This window comes from Nerophis ophidion, linkage group LG26 (assembly GCF_033978795.1).
Source record: "Nerophis ophidion isolate RoL-2023_Sa linkage group LG26, RoL_Noph_v1.0, whole genome shotgun sequence".
NCBI lineage: Eukaryota > Metazoa > Chordata > Actinopteri > Syngnathiformes > Syngnathidae > Nerophis > Nerophis ophidion.
Genome location: NC_084636.1, coordinates 16,157,602 through 16,178,770, shown reverse-complemented (window position 1 = coordinate 16,178,770; position 21,169 = coordinate 16,157,602). Strand labels below are relative to the sequence as shown.

The window sequence follows — 21,169 nt, the reverse complement described above, 5'->3', positions numbered from 1 at the left end:
AATGCTTAGCGATTAAAAATATAATATATAAAAAATATAAAGACTAAAACATCAGTGAAGCATATACACAAAACATGCAAAATAGTAGGTTTGTAACAGTGTGTATTTGTATTTTTTATTTAATTTTTATTTAAATATTTATTATTATTATTTTTTTACATCATCACTTGTTTTTTACTATAAAATCCTGGTGACTGACCTTCAACTATTGTCATCGTTAATATAGGTCAAGTAGATTTTTAAGTGTTTATTTACATTTCGATACATTGTATATTACATGTTTATTATTAGATACTACAAAACTTAAAAAGATATGCAACTGCATGTTTTCATGTCAAACAGAAAGAATGAGTATACTTTATTGACACACACTATTGTGGCGGCCCTTGACTTTGACACCTGTGATGTACGCCATATCTACTTTACATTATTAATATTAATAATAACATTATGGTTGACAACCGTTATATTTGTAATAATATTGAAAATGGGAGTCATTCATTTTTGGAATGGGACATTGGCTTCCTCCCACCTCCAAAGACATGCACCTGGGAATAGGCGCCTCCCACCTCCAAAGACATGCACCTGGGGATAGGCCCCTCCCACCTCCAAAGACATGCACCTGGGGATAGGTTGATTGGCAACACTAAATGGTCCCTAGTGTGAGTGTGAATGTTGTCTGTCTATCTGTGTTGGCCCTGCGATGAGGTGACGACTTGTCCAGGGTGTAGCCCGACTTCTGCCCGATTGTAGCTGAGATAGGCGCCAGCGCCCCCCGCGACCCCAAAAGGGAATAAGCGGAAGAAAATGAATGGATGGATGGATTTTTTTGTTTTGTTTTGAAAAAAACTTGGTCAGAATATATCCGATATACTTTTTGAGCACATAAGAATACTGTAAAAATAATGATAACTGTGTTTTTTTGGGTCACGGTAACTGTGACATGACAATTTCTTATTGTTACTTCCCTCGGCCATTATAAAAGACATGGTTTGCAGTTGTGAGGCCGGTTGTGCAGCTAAATTATCTGACACACGTGGAGATGAGGCCAAATGTGAAATAAACATTGGAGTCAGCGTGCCTATTGCACGCTCTTTACACTCTTGCGACATCTTTGGCATTGTGCTTAGCGACAACCTGAGCATTTTGGGTTGCCCCGCGGTAGTGGCAACCTAGGGCACACCTGTGCAATAATCATGCATCTGGATACGCCACAACTGTGAAGTATAGCCAGTAGTATTGTCCCGATATTTTGGTAACGGTACCAAAATTATTTAGATACTTTTCGGTACTTTTTGGTACTTTTCTAAATAAAGGGGACCACAAAAAATTGCATTATTGGCTTTATTTTAACAAAAAAATCTTATGGTACATTAAATGTATGTTTCTCATTGCAAGTTTGTCCTTAAATAAAATAGTAAACATACAAGACAACTTGTCTTTTATTAGTAAGTAAACAAACAAAGGCTCCTAATTTAGCTGCTGACATATGCAGTAACATATTGTGTCATTTATCATTCTATTATTTTTGTCAAAATTATTAAGGGCAAGTGGTAGAAAATAAATTGTTCCTTTCGGGCGGTATAGCTCGTTTGGCCATGCCAGCAACTTGAGGGTCCCAGGTTCAATCCCAGCTTCTTCCATCCTAGTCACTGCCGTTGTGTCCTTGGGTAAGACACTTTACCCACCTGCTCCCAGTGCCACCCTAATTGGTTTAAATGTAACTTAGATATTGGGTTTCACTATGTAAAGCGCTTTGAGTTACTAGAGAAAAGTGCTATATACATATAATTCACTTCACTGCCTCTACTGTTAATATCTGCTTACTTTTTTTTTTAACATGTTCTATCTACACTTCTGTTAAAATTTAAAAATCACGTATTCTTCTCTTGTTTTGGTACTTTACATTAGTTTTGGATGATACCACAAATTGGGCGGACCGGTACTTTTCAGAGGCGGTATAGTACTGAATATGATTCATTAGTGTCGCGGTACTGCGATGAGATGGTAACTTGGCCAGGGTGTACCCTGCCTTCCGCCCGATTGTAGCTGAGATAGGCACCAGCGCCCCCCGCGACCCCAAAGGGAATAAGTGGTAGAAAATGGATGGATGGAGTATCGCGGTACTATACTAATACTGGTATACCGTACAACCTTAACAGCCGGTCTACCCCAGCAAATGAGAAGTGCTCACTAACAGGGATATAGACAGATTTGACAACAATCTTTGACAGAAATACACTTTTTGTGCACATTGAAAAAAATAGATTATCTTTGAGTTTAGGTCATGAAAAATGGGAGCAAAAACAAGAGTGTTGCATTCATATTTTTCTTGAGTTTATTGTCTCACCTGAACAGTGTGCAGGTAAAGCAGCCATGTGGGCGAGTCATACATCCTCTCCTGTTTGCGGGACTTCCGACAGCTGATGATATACATGTGTGCCTTATACCTGCAAAACAACAACAAAAGTACTTGTATCAAAAAAAAGGTCATTTTTTTAAGATATACCTTAAGTCTAAAAATTTGTAGCCACAGTCTCTTACTGCTTAGTGAGATTTGCCTTAACACACAAGAAACTAGAGGGTTGCTGAATATTCAATGTCGGATAGTATGACTTATAATTAATTTCCTTCGTAACTCCCAGTCTATTGTTGTGTAAAAACAGCAATAAACCACTTTAGGTTAACGTAAATACAGTGTTTTTCAATGGTACAAACACACATCATCTTTCTGCAGTCGTCCTGAATCTAAAATGTGTAGGTGTACATAATGAAGTTTCCAGTGACTATATTTTACTTTGAAAAAAAAGAAAGAAAAAGGACGTGACCATCTTTTGACGTTTTAAATCAGGGGTCTCAAACTAATTTCACCTGGGGGCCACTGGATACAGAGTCTGGGTGAGGCTGGGCCGAAAGAAAGGAAAATATTGTAGCGTCCCGGAAGAGTTACTGCTGCAAGGGGATCTGGGTATTTGTTGTGTTGTGTTACGGTGCAGATGTTCTCTTGAAATGTGTTTGTCATTCTTTTTTGGTGTGGGTTCACAGTGTGGCGCATATTTGTAACAGTATTAAAGTTGTTTGTACAGCCACCCTCACTGTGACGTGTATGGTTGTTGACCAAGTATGATTTGCATTCACTTGTGTGTGTGAAAAGCTGTAGATATTATGTGACTGGGCCAGCACGCAAAGGCAGATTCTTTAAGGTTTATTTGCGCTCTGTACCACTCCGTACAGCGGCGTTTTAAAATGTCATTAATTTTACTTCTTGAAACCAATTCCGATAATTTCCGATATTACATTTTAAAAAATGTATCGGCCGATATTATCGGACATCTCTACAAATAACGGTTTGAATTGGTCCAGGTTATCGGGGACTGTTATTACTGACGGACATGTGTCGCGGTGTGACTGCAGCTGGGCAGTAAGAAAACCCTCGTCTCCATGGCAACATCTCTGTCGCTTCCATTCATTTTCCGCTTTTCCACTAATGCAGGGATAGGCAACCCAGAATGTTGAAAGAGCTATTTTGCAGCCAAATAACACAACGCTGTCAAGCGCCATTCATATAAAACTCGCGGGCGGCACTAACCTCAGACTTTCATATTAAGGTGGGGGCCGCAAAATAACGTCTCGCGGGCCGCAACTGGCCCGCGTGTCTGAGACCCCTGTTTTAAATGCTTCTTTCATTTCTTCTATCAGCTGCCAATATTAAGAGAAAAAACGTAATCTTCAGAATTGCAATCTCGCTCGCTCTCACTCTTTTACACACACACACACACACACACACACACACACACACACACACACACACACAGGCAGGCAAACACACCAGCGGCGCACTTCACAAGCGATTACACAAAGTACTGCGAGATTACATCCACCGAAAATCTGACGCCCTTTGCGGATTTAAGTCGGCTTGTCAGCCTTTCAAATACTTTCCCTTTCATTCCTTTGCATGGGTCAGAGGCTGTTGCTAGGCTACCAGACCTACGGAATTCATAAATTGACAAAAAAAAAGGTTTGGATAAATATATACATGCAGTTTGGATAAATATATACATGCAGTTCAAGGTTAAAATGATGAAAGAAAATTAATGGAATATTCAAAAAAGTGCCAAAAGTTGGAACAAAGGGCAACTGTCATCTCAAATGGGTTTCTGAAATTAACATCCATCCATCCATCCATGCATTTTTTTACCGCTTGTCCCGTTCGGGGTCGCGGGGGGTGCTGGAGCCTATCTCAGCTGCATTCAAGCGGAAGGCGATGTACACTCTGGACAAGTCGCCACCTCATCACAGGGCCAACACAGACAGACAGACAACATTCACACTCACATTCACACACTAGGGCCAATTTAGTGTTGCCAATCAACCTATCCCATTATTATTTTTTTTTAAAGTTTGTAATCTTACAGAGAAAGAGTTGCAATTTTATGAGGAAAAAGGTCATAATAAGAGGAAAATATTGTGATCTTATGAGAAAAAATGTCACAATTTTACGATAATAAAGTTGTAATAGTAGGAGATAAAACATTGTAATCTTACAGCGGGAAAAAAATATTTTACGAGAATAATGTCAAAATATTAAAAGAAAAACATAATCCGATGTTTTTTTTAATATTTTTTACAAGGAAAAAAGTTATAATATTAAGAGAAAAAACTTAATCTTCAGAAACAAAAGTCATAAATTTACAAGAATAGAGTCATAATATTAGGAGAAAAATGTAATCGCCTGGATGGAAAAAATAATCGTAATTTAAATTAATAATACTATGAGAAAAACGTTGTGATTTTATTGGAAAAAAAGTTAGTTTTACAGGACTTAAATAATATTTACAGAAAATGTTGTGATCTTTTGAGAAAAAATTTCATAATTTTACAACATAAAAGTCGTAATATCAAGAGATAAAGCATTGTAATTTTACAGGGGGGAAATATTTTACGAGAATAATGTCATAATATTAACAGAAAAACATAATCCGGTGTTTTTTGGGGGGGGGGGGGGGGTTACATTTGTGACGGGGAAACAAGTTATAATATTAAGAGAAAAACTTTGTAATCTTAAGAGACAAAAGTCATAAATTTACAAGAATAGAATCGTAATAATAAGAGAAAAATGTAATCGTCCGAATGGAAAAATTAATCATAATTTAAATTCACGCAGCATGGTGCAGTTGGGAGAGTGGCCGTGCCAGCAACCTCAGGGTTCCTGGTTCAATCCCCAGCTTCTACCAACCAAGACACATCTGTGTGTCCTTGAGCAAGACACTTCACCCTTGCTCCTGATGGGTCGTGGTTAGCGCTTTGCATGGCAGCTCCCGCCGTCAATGTGTGAATGTGTGTGTGAATGGGTGAATGTGAAAATAGTGTCAAAGCGCTTTGAGTACCTTGAAAGTAGAAAAGCGCAATACAAGTATAACCCATTTACCATTTTTTTTAATGTCTCTTTTTAAAAGAAAAACATGATTTTATGGGAAACAAGTTAAAATTTTACAGGACTGAAGTGATAAAATTAACAGAAAATGCTGTGATCTTTTGAGAAAAAAATTCATAATTTTGCAATATAAAAGTTGTAATATTAGGAGATAAAAACATTGTAATCTTCCATCCATCCATTTTCTACTGCTTGTCCATCTTACTGGGAAAGAACATATTTTACGAGAACAATGCCACAATATTAAGAGAAAAACATATTCCGATGGTTTTTTACATTTTTTACGGGGAAACAATTTATAATATTCAGAGAAAAACTTTGAAATTTTAAGACACAAAAGTCATACGTTTACAAGAATAGAGTCATAATATTAAGAGAAAAATGTAATCGTCCGAATGGAAAAATAATCGTAATTTAAATACCTAAAAATAAGAGGACAACTTTGTGATTTATTTGGAAAAAAGTTACAATTTTACATGACAAAAGTAATAATATTTACAGAAAATGCTATCTTTTGAGAAAAAAATTCATAATTTTACAACATAGATGTTGTAAAAAAAAAAAGATTAAACATTGTAATATTTCATCCATTCATGTTCTACTGCTTGTCCATCTTACTGGGAAAGAACATATTTTACGAGAATAATTTCATAATTTTAAGAGAAAAACAATTCGATGGTCATTTTATTTTTACATTTTTATGGAGAAACAACTTATAATATTAAGAGAAAAACTTTGTAATCTTAGAAGACAAAAGTCATACTGTAAATTTACAAGAATAGAGTCATAATATTAAGAGAAAAATGTAATCGTCCGAATGGAAAAAATAATCGCAATTTAAATTTCTAAAACTCAGAACAACTTTGTGATTTTATGGGAAAAAAGTAAAAATTTTACATAAGTTACGTATTAATATCACAGAAAAGATTGTGCTCTCTTGAGAAAAAATGTCATAATTTTACAACACTGAGGAAAAAAATATTTTACGAGAATGATTTAATAATATTAAGAGAAAAACATAATCCAATGTTGTTTTAAAAAAAATTGTTTTAAAGTAAAACATGTAATAATAAGAGAAAACTGTTACAATATTAAGAGACAAAAGTCATAAATTTATAAGATTAGTCACGATATAAAAAGAAAAATGTAATCATCCGGATGTAAAACAATATTGTAATTTAACATTATGTCTCCTATTTTCTTTGAAAAAGGAGGCAGTCCTCCATTAGACTCTGCATTGAGGCCTTGAAGATGCTTCCATACAACAACATATTTTTGTGTTTATTGTACTTTGCAGTGGGAAAAAGGCACTGACACATAGGGGCAACATGCGGCCCTTGGGCCAATCCCGCCCACGAGAGCATCTATCTGGCCCGCTATACAATTCTAAAAAAAATTACAATGTCAAAGTAAACATTTAAGATTATGATAAACTGTATAATAAGATTTTTGCATACATTTAGGAAACTGCTGCTCTAAGATTTCAGCAAGAGATGTACAAATACCTACACACACACAGTTTGCCATCCAGTATAAGATAGGATGGTCGTTTCGAACTGCAGCAGGACAGGAAAAGCTCAAGTAAGATAATAGAACTGATGGCTGAATACAGTCTGAACATCTTTATCACAATGGTCTATGGAAGGCCTAAGAATGCAAAATCAGACGGCAATAAAAATGGTTAAAAGCAGACATAAAGTAAGTTGACCGATGGAGACAATGCACCATGGCAGGTGTTGTTGGAACAGACCAGACTCCATCTGGTGCTGAGGGCCTGAAGAGGGCCCAGACAGACATATATTAATGCCAGAACGCCGACGTCTAGCCTGCCTGCTTGCTTGCCTGCCTCTCCGTCACTCGCCAGACTGAATTTCAATCTCAAAGCCGCCCCCAACCCCCTTTCTCTTCCCCCTCCTATGTGCACCCCATTTATTACCCCCTCAGCAAGGCATTCATTTCTACCACAACTGGACAAACAGTGTGTGTGTGTGTGTGTAGTCATCGCATAAATAGTCATGTCAAATTAAATGGTGCCATAATTGTGTTAGCTGGATGTTGCAATAATCCCTTTAAAGAACAAAAGCACACACATTAAAACACCTTTTTATTGATCAAATTATTAAAAACTTGATATTTAAATACAATATATTTTGGTAATTCCACAGCATAATGTTTTATGTTTATAGCAATGAGATTGTCTTAAATCTTTAGAAATCACTTGTCCAAAAATGTTGTTTAAGTTTTTTTTGATAAAGAGGTCAAATTATGATTTTTTTTTACACCTAAAACACTAATTTGTTGTCTACTTTATATAACAAGTGTCCATCCATCCATGTTCTACCGCTTATTCCCTTTGGGGTCGCGGGGGCCGCTGGTGCCTATCTCAGCTACAATCGGGCGGAAGGCGGGGTACACCCTGGACAAGTAATGGTTGGTTTTTTGGTCAGAATTTTACATAGATTATGTTTTACAGATCTTCAAATCGACAATTATTTCAGGATGCTCTTATTTACTAAGAGAAAAATCTAATTTGAAACGACAGTCTCTTCAGGATGCTCTTATTTACCTTAGAGAAAAATCTAATTGAAATCATTTTTATGCTCGTACATTACTTAAAACCTTTTGCATATCTGTATGTGGAATTAAATTATGGAATGGATTAAGCAAAGAAATCAAACGAAGCACCAATTTGATTAAGTTTAAGAGACTGTTCAAACTACAAGTGTTCACAAAGTACAAAGAACAAGAATTATGAACATTCTGAACCCTTTTTTTTTATTGAGACAAAGATTAGTTATGTATTTAATATTTGTCTGCTTACTATATTTGTCTGCTTACTATGGTATATTTATTATTTATTTGTTCACTGTTCTTTTACAGAGAACGAGGAAATTGGATAAAATTCTATATAGTATAAATGAAAAGGGGCAAGATTAAATAAGCTCTGCTTCTTCCTACTACATTTCAGGCGTGCAGTAATGAAACAACTGGAAATGTGTGATGCATTACATTGTGTCGTATATGCATGTTCCAAATAAATTGAAACTGAACTTCGACTGTCTTCTTGTCAGCCACGTTGTAATTTGTAGCACTTGACAGTTCGAACTATACACTACTTTGTGGTACAAAGGGCAACAGCAAAGGGTTCATGTGCATGTGCGAGACAATCTTCCACTTTGAAATACACTACTCTGTGTTAAAAAGGGCAACAGCAAAGGGAGCATGTGCATGTACGAGACAATCTGCCCCATAACAAGCTGGAGAGAAGGGAAATTACTGACTTGTGCAAAGCTCTTTGGGTACATCGCTATACCATATATGGAGATAAACGCATGGCGACATTATACAAATATATACTTCCTCTGGGTTGGAGGAAGCACAAAGGCAAGATTGTTTTATGAAAAGCTGCGCAATGACTCCATGGTTTGATTTTAAAATTTTTGGAATTCATGCAGATCCCAAACACACAAAAGCATCCAAACACACAAAAAGCATGCAGGTAGTAATAGGTAAGAAAATGTTTTGCATAATACATTCCATTTAAAAGCCTACTGAAGTGAGATTTTATTATTTAAACGGGGATAGCAGGTCCATTCTATGTGTCATACTTGATCATTTCACAATATTGCCATATTTTTGCTGAAAGGATTTAGTAGAGAACATCCACGATAAAGTTCGCAACTGGAGAAAAGCCCTGCCTCTACCGGAAGTAGCAGACGATGACGTCACATGTTGAGGGCTCCTCATATATTCACATTGATTTTAACGGGAGCCTCCAACAAAAACAGCTATTTAGCTATTCAGACCGAGAAAACGACAATTTCCCCATTAATTTGAGCCAGGATGAAAGATTTGTGTTTGAGGATATTGAAAGCGACGGAGAAAAAAAAAACAAGTTAAAAAAAAAACGTGATTGCAATCGCGTTGCATTGAGACTGATTCATGTTTTTAGAGACATTTAGTAGGATAATTCTTGAAAATCCCTTATCTTTAGTGTTTTAGTTAGTTTAACAGTACCCGATAGTCGGAAGTGTACATCCACGGCCGTGTGTTGACGCGCAGTGACTCAGGGAAGTCGACGGCAGCTGTTCGGGAGGCACAAGCTCAGCTGATATCCGGTAAGAGGCGACTTTTTAACCACAATTTTCTCACCGAAACCTGCTGGTTGACATGTAGTCGGGATCCATGTCAGCTGTGATCCATACTAAAGCTTCACCTCCGTGAATTTTAAACAAGGAATCACCATGTGTTTGTGTGGCTAAAGGCTAAAGCTACCCAACTCCCTCTTTCTACTTTGACTTCTCCATTATTAATTGAACAAATTGCAAAAGATTCAGCAACACAGATGTCCAAAATACCGTGTAATTATGCCGTTAAAGCAGACGACTTTTAGCTGTGTGTGTACGCAGCAGCCCGTGACGTCACGCGAACACGTCATCATTATGCGATGTTTTCAGGAAAAAAGTCCCTGGAAATTTAAAATTGCAATTTAGTAAACTAAAAAGGCCGTATTGGCATGTGTTGCAATGTTAAGATTTCATCATTGATATATAAACTATCAGACTGCGTGGTCGGTAGTAGTGGGTTTCAGTAGGCCTTTAAGTCTGAACATATTACTTTATGGCACTATATAGGTGAAATACGCGCAAGGTGATTTCTAAAAGCATAATATTTTATTGTTAAAGTTTCTGTGGTTTATCCATTATACAGTGCTCAATACAAAATCCCCTGAAGAGCAGGGAAACCTGCGAAACAGGCTTGTTGGGATGAAATAGCCTGTGTTTTTTCTGTCTTGTTTTTTTTCTGACCTAACGTAATTTATATATTACATAACATTGGTGTTACTGGATGATTTTTAGATAACACATTTTTGGATGACATTTTGGGGTTAAAACCTTGTCTATTATGTTTTTAACGGGAAATAACAGTAGTGATGAGTGTGAATGCTTGTGTCACTGAATTCAGATATTCATGCAGGGTAAGTATGGATGCTTTTCTCTACACGTTTCTATGAACAACACCATGGACTCGTCACATTATTTTTAACATAACCCTATTTCTGTCAGCACTGACAGCATTCTCATTAACGTCATGCATGTCAAATAGGGGTGTGGGATAAAATCGATTCGAACACGAATCGAATCGTTTACGTTGTGTGATTCAGAATCGATTCTCATTTTTAAAAAAATCTATTTTTTTTTTTTATCAATCCAACAAACCACTACACAGCAATACCATAACAATGCAATCCAATTCCAAAACCAAACCTGACCCACCAACACTCAGAACTGCAATAAACAGAGCAATTGAGAGGAGACACAAACACGACACAAAACAAACCAAAAGTAGTGAAACAAAATTGAATATTATCAACAACAGTATCAATATTAGTTATAATTTCAGCATAGCAGTGATTACAAATCCCTCATTAACATTATCATTAGACATTTGTAAAAATAAAAAATATCATTAGACATTTGTAAAAAAAAAAAAGAAAAAGAACAATAGTGTCACAGTGGCTTACACTTGCATCGCATCTCAAGCTCGACAACACACAGTGTCCAATATTTTCACAAAGATAAAATAAGTCATATTTTTGGTTCTTTTAATAGTTAAAACAAATTTACCTTATTGCAATCAGTTGATAAAACATTGTCCTTTACAATTATAAAAGCCTTTTTTTTTAATCTACTACTCTGCTAGCATGTCAGCAGACTGGGGTAGATCCTGCTGAAATCCTATGTATTGCATGTTTTGAATCGGAAAAACATCGTTTTTGAATCGAGAATCAAAACGAATTAAAAAAAAATCGATATAGTATTGAATCGTGACCCCAAGAATCGATATTGAATCGAATCGTGGGACACCCATAGATTCACAGCCCTAATGTCAAAGCATTTTTTTGGCCATTTGCACATTTTGACAAAAACCTTGGTGTTTGTCTTCCACACTATTTTTGTGGAATAATGACTGCCAATATTTTTTCAATACTAATAGTGTCAACATCTGAATTTACACGTTAAGTATGATAAGTGTGAATACTTGCCTCTCTTCATACTACATTATCAAAGAGTGAGGTACATAATGAAAATCTAACATTAGCTAAAGCACTCGCTTGGCTAACTACATATTATAAAATAACAGCTATATATTCTATTATAACATCCATCCATCCATCCATTTTCTACCGCTTATTCCCTTTCGGGGTCGCGGGGGGCGCTGGCGCCTATCTCAGCTACAATCGGGCGGAAGGCAGGGTACACCCTGGACAAGTCGCCACCTCATCGCAGATTCTATTATAACAGCTATATTAAACGATGTGGCTCACTGAGATGATGCTACAGTGTCACAATATACATAATTGTCAATGGTAAAGGTGTATCTCTAAAGAAGCAAATGGGCTGTATAGAGTGTTTAAAATTCAAACGGGTCCTTATAACACAATAACACCCAGAGTAGAACCAGCAAGAGCTACTTTTCAGCCTCAGATGATAGGCAGCATCATTAAAAAAGAAGGTGGCGCTGCATGACCCCAGCCTCTCTAATCTTGCCTCCAGAATCTGCTCCTGTACATCACTCACAGACACCCACACCAGCAATAGTATATATATGACATAACGTCGCATGGATGCTATGTTAAGGAGTGATTTGGACGGTGTCCTCCATAAAGGAGCCTGAGCCTCATGCAGGTTTGACTCCCTGGATAGATTCACATTATGGCAAGGCACCTTAAAAGCATCGCATGCAAGAAATTAAGCTTTGCGTACATACTGCTCATTTATTTAGCAATGCAAGGACAAAACATGTTAATTTAACTGAGTACTATGGACCTTGCATAAACCTAGAATACTTCACTGTATCACATGCACAACAAGATGCAGAGATGATATTATAGATCAGGGGTCGGGAACCTTTTTGGCTGAGAGAGCCATGAAAGCCAAATATTTTAAAATGTATTTCCGTGAGAGCCATATAATATTTTTTTTAACACTGAATTAGGGCTGGGCGATATATCGATATAAACGATATATCGCGGATTTGTCTCTGTGCGATATAGAAAATGACTATCGTAATATTCGAGTATACGTTCTCACGCAGTTGCTTTTCGCTGCAGGCATTACACTACAGGCGTTTCTCACTCTTTCTTAGACGTAAAACAAGCCCGCCTTCTTACATATGTCACATACTGTCGCGCGTGTAGCGTCATACGCTCTCGCCGAGCAGAGAGATAGCAGCATGGCTAACGTTAGCTGAGGCAGGTGGCGCAAGCAGAGCGGAGCGAGTTGAGTTGACATTACAAGAGAGAGAACATGCAAAACTGATCACAAATGGAGGAAGAACAATTAATGCCCAAAAAAACAGCAGGTAGTCCATAATCTGGCAGTGGTTTGGTTTCAAGCGGGAAGATATTTAGCAGACAACAGCAATATGCAAAGTATGCAGCAGAAGTGTTACTACAAAAGGTAGAAGCACTACTGATGTGTTCTTTCATTTAAAAAGTCATGCACGAGAGAATTGGGAGTATTTAATAAATACAGTTTTGGTCAATTAACTTAGTTGTGATTTCCCTCTGTGCATGAAAGTTTAAAAGTAGCATATATTAATGCAGTATGAAGAATAATATTTTAATGTAGACATCATACTGCTGTGATTATATGCATCGAGTGTTCATTCAAGGCTAAGGAAAAATATCAAGATATATATCGTAAATCGATATGGCATGAAAATGTTGCGATATTAATAAAAGCCAATATCGCCCAGCCCTACACTGAATATAACTAAATGCATGCATTTTTAAGTAAGACCAACATTTTTAGAGTATAATAAGTCTCTCATTATTTTTAATAACATTGTTATTCTGAAGCTAACCAAAAATAAATAAAATACATCTTACCATTAATGCGACTTCTTGAACTGGTGCGGTAGAAAACGGACAATGGATTAAAATCCATGAGAATGTTTTATATTTTCAACGTTTTTTTTAACACTGCGATTACCAGCGGAATAATCAATTACTTATCTTGTTAAGTAATTTCAGCTAAGATTATCTGTGACCCAGATGCAGTAATCAAAAGAGCCACAACTGGCTCTAGAGCAGTGGTTCTTAACCTTGTTGGAGGTACCGAACCCCACCAGTTTCATATACGCATTCACCGAACCCTTCTTTAGTGGATAATAAAATGTTGGGTTTTTTTTCAAATTCAAGACAAAGTTGTATGTTTTTGGTAACACTTTAGTACGGGGAACATATTCTAAGTAACAAAGACTTAATTTAGAGTTATTTGTACACTAGGGGAACATATTCTAAGTAATAAAAACGTCATTTAGAGTTATTTGATTAGGGTTAGGGTCAGTGTTAGAGTGTTGGGGTTATAATAAGGCCATGCCGAATAAGGCATTAATTAGTACTTAATTACTAGTTAAGAGCCAATAGGGAATATGCGGTAGAAATGGATGGATGTTACTAATTTGCATGTTAATAAGCAACTAATTAATGGTGAATATGTTCCCCATATAGTGTTACCATGTTTTTTTACTGGTGCACAAAATCTACCGTGCATGAACATCACCTAGTTCAAACAACAAAACTAAGACAGTGCATAAACTCACAACAAATTACACACCTGCAAATCAATCAGCTGTTGCCGTATCCATACTATGCCAAAAGGGAGAAGTTTGTATTTACACAAAGAGTCGGGTGTTTTTTGACCTCGGCCGGACCCCTGAGGTCGACTCACCGAACCCCTAGGGTTCGATCGAACCCTGGTTAAGAACGACTGCTCTAGAGCCATAGGTTCCCTACCCCTGTTATGGATGTTAAAACAATCTAGACAGCAGGCAAAACTAGAATTTCCCAATAAACTGCAATATCAAGAGTAAGGAAGTGCATCTATGGCAGGGGTCACCAACCCGGTGCCCGCGAGCACCAGGTCGCCCGTAAGGACCAGATGAGTAGCCTGCTGGCCTGTTCTAAAAATAGCTCGAATAGCAGCACTTACCAGTGAGATGCCTCTATTTTTTTAAATTGTATTTATTTATTAGCAAGCTGGCCTCGCTTTACTCGACATTTTTAATTCTAAGAGAGACAAAACTCAAATAGAATTTGAAAATCCAAGAAAATATTTTAAAACCTTTGTCTTCACTTGTTTAAATAAATTCATTAATCTTTTTTACTTTGCTTCCTATAACTTTCAGAAAGACAATTTTAGAGAAAAGAAACAACTTTAAAAAGGATTTTAGGATTTTAAATGACATAACTTTTTACCTTTTAAATTTCTTCCTCTTTATTCCTGACAATTTAAATCAATGTTCAAGTAAATTTATTTTTTTTATTGTAAAGAATGGATACATTTTAATTTAATTATTAATTTTAGCTTCTGTTTTTTCAACAAAGAATATTTTGTGAAATGTTTCTTCAAAATTATTATGATTAAAATTCAAAAAAATTATACTGGGAAATCTACAAAAACTTTAGAATCAATTTAAAATCTTATTTCAAAGTCTTTTGAATTTCTTTGAAAATTTTTGTTCTGGAAAATCTAGAAGAAATAATGATTTGTCTTTGTTAGAAATAAAGCTTGGACCAATTTGTTATATATTATATCAAAGTGCGGATTGGATTTTAACCTAACATGTCATCAAAATTCTAAAAAAACAAAAACCTTCCGTAAAAGGAAAAAAAATGTACGACGGAAGGACAGACGGAAATACCTTTTTTTTTTATATATAAGATGTATTTATTAAAGGTAAATTAAGCAAATTGGCTATTTCTGGCAATTTGTTTAAAGGCCTACTGAAACCCACTACTACCCACCACGCAGTCTGATAGTTTATATATCAATGATGAAATATTAACATTACGGCTTTTTTAGTTTACTAAATTCCAATTTTAAATTTCCCGGGAGTTTCGTCTTGAAAATGTAGTGTAATGATGACGTGTACGCAAGACGTCACGCGTTTTTAGGAAGTATGAGCGCTGCGCACACACACAGCTAAAAGTCGTCTGCTTTAACCGCAAAATTACACAGTATTTTGGAGATCTGTGTTGCTGAATCTTTTGCAATTTGTTCAATTAATATTGGAGAAGTCACAGTAGAAAGATGGAGCTGGGAAGCTTTAGCCTTTAGCCACACAAACACACGGTGATTCCTTGTTTAAAATTCCCAGGGCTGAAAATTTACTATGGATTGGAGCACGGTCAATCAAGCAAACATGAATCCAGACCAAATGTCAACCAGCAGGTTTCGGTGAGAAAATTGTGGTTAAAAAGTCGCTTCTTCCCGGAAAAAAACTAAGCTTGGCCCGTCCATGAAGCTGCCGTCGACTTCCCTGAGACATTGGTGTCAACACACCCGTGGACACACCTCTCCGACTATCAGGTAATATTTAACTCACTAAAACACTAGCAACACAATAGAAAGATAAGGGATTTCCCAGAATTATCCTAGTAAATGTGTCTAAAAACATCGGAATCCATCCCAATGCAATCGCATTTTTTTTTCTAGTCCGTCGCTATCAATATCCTCACAAATTTTTCATCCTCGCTCAAATTAATGGGGAAATTGTCGTTTTCTCGGTCCGAATAGCACTTTTTGTTGGAGGCTCCCAATAAAAACAATGTGAATATGTGAGGAGCCCCCACACTTGTGACGTCATCGTCCGCGACTTCAAGTAGAGGCAGGGCTTTTCTCTTAACACCGACAGTTGCTAACTTTATCGTGGATGTTCTCTACTAAATCCTTTCAGCAAAAATATGGCAATATCGCGAAATGATCAAGTGTGACACATAGAATCGACCTGCTATCCCCGTTTAAATAAGAAAATCTAATTTCAGTAGGCCTTTAAGTGTGTATCAAACTGGGAGCCCTTTGCATTAATCAGTACCCAAGAAGTATAGCTTTTGGTTTCAAAAAGATTGGTGACCCCTGATCTATGGCCTTTTTCTAGGTTCAATGGATTTGACCGTGAGTGGCTTGGTGGGTGGAGCACGTGACTGGCACCATGTGCTCCAATCAGACGCAATTCTTGGCAAACATCCCTGTACATTTCACTTCTAGCATGAAACAAGACACAATGGATGGAATAATAAAAATGCATGCACGATCCTGCATGAAGCACCTCCTCCACGTGTGTCACCTCTCCCCTGCACGGCGTGCAGGCACGCACAGAATGGCGCCATAATCCCCCTTTTGGGGTATTTTGCAGCGGCGCTCCAAGTCCAGGTCCCACCGGTTTACAAAAACACATCCAAAAAACGGGACTCCGTGAATGGGGAGGTAAAAAAAAAAAGGAGTCGTATCTTCTCCAATGCGATCCCTCCATCCCTCCATCATCGCTGCTTCCATTCCTCCCTCGCATGGCGGGGCGTGACGACCGCGGGATTAGTTTCTACATTCGGTTCTCTAGCTTTATGATATTGCATAAACTCATACAGCTAGATAACCAAAGAGAAAAACTAACCCACATCTCTTAAAGGAGCCGCCGGCGCCAGGGCTTGCTGCGTGGCGGTGGTGGTCACATGGAGAGCGCCATTGCGCCCCCCCGCCCCCATCCCTTCCCCTCTCTCTCCCGCAGCTCTCCCTCCCACTCCCACTTGAAGCATCACGCGGCGTTCAAAGACGACTATTAGGACACGACTTTATGACAACCTGCACGAATAAAAGGGGGGTTAGTACAAAAACGAGGAATCGCAGGTGACATCATCGGTGGCGTCATCACCAGGGCACGAGTTGCCCACGTGGAGCATGTCCAAGGTGATGCTGATGACGTCACACTCATTTGTCTCACACACACACACAAACATAATATGACGTATATTTCATGTTTCCACGCGTTGTCTTTAAACAATCGCAACAAACAAGAGTGCTCTGTTAAATAATACCTAATAAATAAAAGTCAACACATCATAGAAGAAAACGCAACAGCTCTAATCATGCCCAAACTATTGTATATAGTGTAAAGCTGTGGTCCCCAACCACCGGGCCGCGGCTCGATTGGTACCGGGCCGCAGAATAATGTTTTATTATGTTTTCTAATTTTTATTTTTATTTTTTATTTTTTTTATTAAAACAACATAAAACACACAACATACCCTTACAATTAGTGCACCAACCCAAAAAACCTCCCCTTTTCATGACAAAGGGACAAATTATCAAGCGTTACAAAACAGCTACAAAACGGTTGGGGACCACTGGTGTAAAGTATTAGAGTCAAGGGCGCCGCTAGAGATTTTGGGCCCCATGAAAAGAATCTTTACAGGGCCCCTCTGTATTATAATTTCATCATTAAGGGCCTCTCTGGGCCCCCCTCCATCATGGGCCCCTAGAATCTGTCTCCTCTACCCCCCCCCCCCCCCCCCCCCCTTTCGGCGCCCCTGATTAGAGTCATAAGTAGATTAAAAATACACATTTTCTAAAAATGTTTATATATTGTTATTTTGTCTTGCATGATGCTGGTAAACCAAAAAAAAAAAAAAAGTTTCAGTAGACTTCCATATAGAGCGGGTAGTTTCTGACCTCAAGTCCGGGCAAGGAGCCTCCCTCCCCGGCCTTAGACAGTCGTAATAGCCGGTGACTCCCGTGGTGCATGAATAGTGCAAACATGATTAAAAAGACAAAACTCCTCACAACGAAACGCACTTTCCAATGTGTGCTAGGTTTAAAATAAATAAATAAATAAATGAAATGCAGCTACATTAAAAAACAAATGACACATGAGGGTGGGGTACCTGCAACAAAGCGCGTGGAAGACGAGCCACGCTTTAGGGAGGAAATATACAGGAGGCCTTGAGGATGGTGGACATATGGACAATAAATATACATTTTTCAGTTATGGGGACGAGACATCTCCAGACAATTCCGTACTCACTAAAAGAGTGTTGATATTACCTCCCGATGAATATGCAGAGAGAAAACAACTTTACAATTAAACACACTAATTCGAATCCTCACATTATCTCCTCAGTAATGTTTTGAGTGTATTTGGAACATGCATGCATACAAGATACATAACAATTTCCAGTTTCTCTATTCAACATGTTTGACAAGGAGTAGGAAGAAGCAGAGGTTATTTAATCCTATACTCCTTTTCCTTTACATAGCAGCTGCTAAAATTTGTGTTCACTTCCTGTTCTCAATTTATTCACAATAAACTCCATCAGTAATAATAATAAAAATAAATAAATAAACAATAATTGGTGAAGTAAGTTATATTTCATATGGTCAGATGAGTAAGATTATCTTGAAAATGAATGGATGGATGAAATAAATTCAGAATGTTTATTATGGTTCTTCTTCTTTGTACTTTGTAAACACTAAGTTTGAAGAGTTTCTTGAAGTGGATCATATTAGTACATTGTTTGATTTATTTACTTAATCCATTCCATAATTTAATTCCACATACAGATATACTGAAGGTCTTAAGTGTTGTACGTGCGTACAAATGTTTTTAAATGACAAATTTCTCTAAGATTATATTCATCCTCTTTTGTTTAGGAGAATTGATGTACATTCTTGGGTATAGCAGACTACAGTTTGCTTTGTGTATAATTTTAGCTGTTTGCAAATGCACTATGTCGTGGAATTTCAGTATTATTTATTCAATGGATAAAGGGTTTGCATGTTCTCTCTATCCAACATTGTGTATTTATTCTAACTGATCTTTTTTGTACACCGTTAATAAATGAAGTGTGCTTTTGTAGTTATTTCCCCCTATTTCTACACAATAACTCAGATATGGTAACACTAGTGAGCAGTAGAAAAGCCTGTAATAAAGAGCAAGCACATTCAATAAAAAAAAAAAATAAGGCTCAAAAAGGCATTTTTATGTTGGAGAAACTATGTGGGTTTGTACATGTTTTCAAGTGTTCATTAAAAGCTGAAAATATAATTAAATGTTAACACATCACAGTCATTTACACATAGTTAAATATAATTATTTAAATGTTGCCAGTTCCATACAAGCTATTTGGAACAAAAAATATAGGCCTTTATGAAATATTCATAGTGAAAAAAATCTATTTAAAACTGAACGAGATATATACGCACCCTACGTCACATTACATCAAATAATCAGTATATAAAGCGTGATCCACGCCTTAAATAAAGCAGCGTTTTGGTTTTCCATAATTAAAATAATTGCTACTAGCATGTAAAAAACGTCTAAAACTGAGTGTTGTCATTCTTTATAGAACTAAACGACCACTGTCCATGGTGCTGAAATCTAGCTCTGTAATTTGGATCCGAAAAAAATAAATAATGTCATATTTTCCAACACAAAATGTGTTCATCTATAAACTAGCCGTAACGATGCAAAAATATAAGAGCATGTTTTAATGAAAGCATTCAAATATTAGACCTCTTTGAAATTGAATCACCAAAAACGAAACTGCACTCTTCTTAACTGGATGGACAGTATTTTTTTTTCTTTGACAAAAGTTTAGAAATATGATTCCTATTTGATTATATTTTCGTTAAAATGTTGCAAATAACAAACAAATAATGTAAAATACAGTTCACTATAGTGCAATTAATACAGGCCTGCACCTGTTGCACTCCCAATAAAGAGAAAGACACATAATGTGCATGTTTTGTTGAAATAATGCTAGTACACATTTTAAAAAGCCACTATAGAATAATTTAGAAGTAGGGAAAAAATATATATCTTGGATTTGGTAAATACTGACACATATAAAGGGACTGTCTCAGAAAATTAGAATATTGTGATAAAGTCCTTTATTTTCTGTCATGCTGTAATGTCATACATTCTGGATTCATTAGACATCAACTGAAATATTGCAAGCCTTTTATTGTTTTAATATTGCTGATTATGGCATACAGTTTAAGACAACTCAAAAATTCTATCTAAAAAAATTAATATTTCCTCAGACCAAGTAATAAAACGGTATGCCATAATCAGCAATATTAAAATAATAAAAGGATTGCAAAATTTCAGTTGATGTGTAATGAATCCAGAATGTATGGCATGTTCATGTTTTTCGTTGCATTACAGAAAATAAAGGACTTTATCAAAATTTTCTGATTTTCTGAGACAGTCCTGTAGCTATTGGCTTGTATTTGAATGCTGTCTTTTTTTTTTTTTTTTTTTTAGGTTTTTCTCTTCTTAACACACATACAACTCTAATTCTATACCGCAAAAAATAAAACAAACTTCAAAGTGCCATGGGACAAAAATACAAATATATTAAAGTCAGACTGAAGCCTCGGGGATAAATAATAATAATAACAATAAAAAAAAAATCCCACCATTAATTCCCATGTGCAAGAGACAAAAAGAAAAAGAAAAAGAAAAAAGTCAAGTTCAACAACGTGCTGTCACTCATTAGCATCACAATGACGTCTGGCAGGTCACACACACACACACACACACACACACACACACACACGCACGCACACGCACACGCACACGCACACGCACACGCACACGCATCAAAGGGGAAAATGTCCCCATCGCTCTACTAAAACTCGCACATATACAAACCCACTCGTCATTAAACACCTAATGCGCGCCACCGTGACATTGCCTTAAGTGTTAACGTTATTAAAAACATAAATATTACTTACATGTCCGTCACGTTATTGGGTAAAATCCATCAGAATTACGTCCCTTCAGCATTTGAATGTGCCTCAATGTCCAGAGTTAAACTTAGCTTTTTAGCATCCAGCATCACCACGTTCGAGCCAGGAGAGTGTGCGCGACGTGGAGGTGCAGCTTTCT

General features: G+C 36.9%; 1 long non-coding RNA gene across 2 annotated transcripts in view; it reads right to left on the bottom strand.

Moving 5' to 3' along the window:
- Positions 1-21,169, bottom strand: part of LOC133543337 (uncharacterized) — a 100,500-nt gene that overhangs the window by 79,324 nt on the left and 7 nt on the right. For both annotated transcript variants that reach the window (XR_009804354.1, XR_009804355.1), the window contains exons 1-2: positions 21,016-21,169; positions 2,351-2,450 (exon numbers count right to left, since the gene is read on the bottom strand). The exon at positions 21,016-21,169 is cut by the window's right edge and continues 7 nt beyond it. This is a non-coding gene — a long non-coding RNA (uncharacterized LOC133543337). The remainder of the gene's footprint in view (positions 1-2,350; positions 2,451-21,015) is intronic.